Here is a 3,277-nt window from a genome sequence, read left to right on the forward strand (position 1 = left end):
GCAATCTGGCGCCAATCAACCCAATCAATATATATGCAGAACATATTCTCTAACTATTACGTCTCTTGGGATATATCCAGGGAAAATTTCACACAGGTCCCGGAAGGAATGTGTATGAAGATGTTTGGGCAGAGTTACTTGTTGTATCAAGAACTAAAAGGGCATCTCCTTGGGAGTATAGAAAGGCAAAATATGATGGATGCGCACCATGAGATGTGCTCAGCATTTGAAGGACATATAAATACAATAATGATGGTTATGGAAAAAGTCAGAAATAAAATATGTGTGTAAAATATAATTCACATAATATGCAATAAAATATTCACAAAACATTGCATATTTGGTAAGGAAACATGATAATAAGAATGCAAACATTTAATGCATTAGAATGATTTCCTATGAAGAAGAAAGATACAGGGAATAGAATACATAGATAAAAAGAAATCAATCAACTGATTAAGAGAGTCTGTACACAGACTTATTTATTGATGACCTCATCAATAAATCTAAAATAAATCTAAAAATCTAACAAAACTACTATGGAATGTTGAAAATAATTGGTGATCTCTGTGATGCATTATTTTTTAAAATGAAAATTCTACTTCCACCCATGAAGGATTAACAGCTAGGGGAGTTACCCTCTGTCTATACAAAAATTAGGGGGAAAAAAATGAAATAACCATTAGAAAACAGAGTTTAAGAAACAGGCAGTGCAAGATTGTGATCCTTGAGGGAAGGGAAACAGAAAATGTAAGTCCTGTGATTGCACCAGTCAAGAGAATTTTGAAGAAGAAAAAGATAGTAGTATTTATCATACTAGCTATCAAGACTTATTAGAAAACTCATGTAATTAAGAGCATGCATTGTTGGTGCAGAGATCAACCAATAAAACAAGTGATGAAATAGAGAATTCAGAAATCGTCAACATATACATGTAAATTTAATATATGACAAAGGTAACTTACTAAGAAATTTATACAGGAATAAATAAGGGTCAGAGGCTGTGAAACCACCACATCCTCTTTCTTTGCCTAGCCTGCTAGACACGTGACATAATATGAGGAATGGGTAGCGGACAATATTCTATAGGTGGTTAATTGCGACACCTGCTGATTGTGGTGAAAGGGTACATCATCACCAAATCGTTGTGCAAGTTAAAGAGGGGAAAACCCATCATGTCATATGACACGGCTTAAGAAAAAACTTTATTGGGGGATTTATGAGCACAGGCTCAGCAAGCAAAGGCAAAAGTTAACCAATTCTCCCTTCATATCACATGGAAGCATGCCAGGTGCAGACACTACTGGCAATGCAGTGGATCTGTAGTCCAGAAGAAGAAATATTATTGCAAGTGGAAGACACTTTCAGGGGCCTTCAGTGGGAGTGGGCCAGATTACTTGATGCTAAGCAATCTGGATATAAGATACGAGGTGTTTATAATACAATGGTACAACCCATGCTGTGGAACGTTACATAATTTTCTGGGAAGATACTTGAAACTAGGCACCAGTGGAGGAAATTAAAGAAGTCATGTTCTAGGAGGGAAAGAAGACATTTTTCGGCTCTATCTCCATTTGTACATGGGGAGGGAGGTGGGGAGAATAACTTACAGATCCTGGTTTTGGACCAAAATTAGCGCTAGGCAACCTCATCCATCATCCATTTAAAAGCAAATTAAATTTTAATTAAGCTTTTAGAGCTGAAGCCTCTGTGCTACCACTGAGCGCTTATAGGGTTGAGAGTGAGAGACTGAAGAGCAGACCTGGGTCTCGAGTTTCACCAGCTAGAGAACTGAGGCATTTATAAGTGGACGCTGCGGGATTCTTACAGACACAATTTAGAACGCCTCCCGGCAATCCTCAAGCAAAGTCTGGGAAAACAGCAAGTTGAAATTGTTTTTCATAACAAATATGTAGTTATGAGTATTCATTTAATATTCAACTTGTATCACGTGTATCCATTCTCTTTCCCCTTATTTGGTCTTGGAGCCACTGTAGTGACACGTGGGAGTGCTTATGAAGACACTCCTCAGAACCAAAGACCAGAAAGTAGTAATGAACCTCAGTGAGAAATGTGGGGAAGTGGAATTTGCTCACTGTGGAGAAATGTCCAATTTGTACAGGAACAGAGAAATTATTGGCATGGGTGTCCATTTGGTGTCAAAACATATACGACTCTGGCGGGACTCGAACCCGCAACCTTTGAATCTCTTTGTCTACGCTAGAAGTCCAATGCGCTATCCATTGCGCCACAGAGCCTGTTGGGGTTTGTGGCTTGGCTGGAGTCTCAAGATCGTTGATTATTTATTTCCTTATCAACATATTTCATGAAAACTTACTGTGTTCCAGTCACCGCCAAAGCTCAAGAAACATAAAAACAATTAAGATAATGCAAGGGACAGGCAATTTCCAACATGGGGGAGTCTCTGAGCCTTCCAGTGACTATTATCATTCTTCTCCATGAGACAAGGAATAGTTTGACAAAGATCAAAAACTACATCTCATTTCATCTGTTCTCTCCATTTCCACACTCGGGACCGTTGGCTTCCCCAAAATGGAATTTGAGAAACTTCTAGCAAGTGGCGTTGGGAAATATTTTTAATACTCGGCCGGTCCCACTACTCCCTTTCCTCTGGCTTCCGTCTGGAGTTCTCTTTCGCTAAAGGGAGGCTCTTCCCTTTATTCTTTTTGAAAAAGATGGGTTCTATATGCTGTTTCGTTACTGGGCGCAAACCCGCTGTCGGCCTCTCTCTCACAGAGGGCTAACGTCTCTAAATGCGTCCAGGTCACGCTGGAAATACCCCAGGTTTTCTAACTCGGGAATGTTCTTTTGGTAACTCTTTGGGCTGAGATACAAAGGACGCCCTTTTTCTTTGCTGCCACTTTTCTGTGAGGCTGTGTGGTGCAGCCGCACCAGCTCCTTTACCGACCGTCGGTAAAATAGGTTGATGTCCTTATGGACAGAAAGAGAGGAGTTATAGGTGGAAGTCATTGAGGAACTCAAGCGCGAGAGTCCAGGATTTGTCGACGCGAAGAGGCGAGCGGTTGTCATCTGAGCAACCGAAGGAGAGTTGTGGGGGAAAGAGAGGAAATCTTACGTGATCCCTACTGAAGCATGATTTAGGGCAATATAACAAAAACAAGTATGACCCTGACGGAAGCGGAATTCAAGCTCACTCCTCCACGGAGTGGGAGACCAGAACCTTCGGAGTCAGGAGCCTTAAGACCATTCAACTACCCTCATATTCTGGTCATTCACAATGAGTGCGGGAAAGGAG

The 3,277-nt window shown here is 40.8% G+C and overlaps 1 non-coding gene across 1 annotated transcript; it reads right to left on the minus strand.

The window, feature by feature from the left end:
* Positions 1-2,171: 2,171 nt before the first annotated feature.
* On the minus strand, positions 2,172-2,258 carry TRNAR-UCU (transfer RNA arginine (anticodon UCU)). The gene is given in 2 exon segments: positions 2,172-2,207; positions 2,222-2,258. It is a non-coding gene; the product is annotated as a tRNA-Arg (tRNA).
* Between the last annotated feature and the right edge of the window lie 1,019 nt (positions 2,259-3,277).

This window comes from Equus quagga, chromosome 15 (genome assembly GCF_021613505.1).
Source record: "Equus quagga isolate Etosha38 chromosome 15, UCLA_HA_Equagga_1.0, whole genome shotgun sequence".
NCBI classification, from domain to species: Eukaryota; Metazoa; Chordata; class Mammalia; order Perissodactyla; family Equidae; genus Equus; species Equus quagga.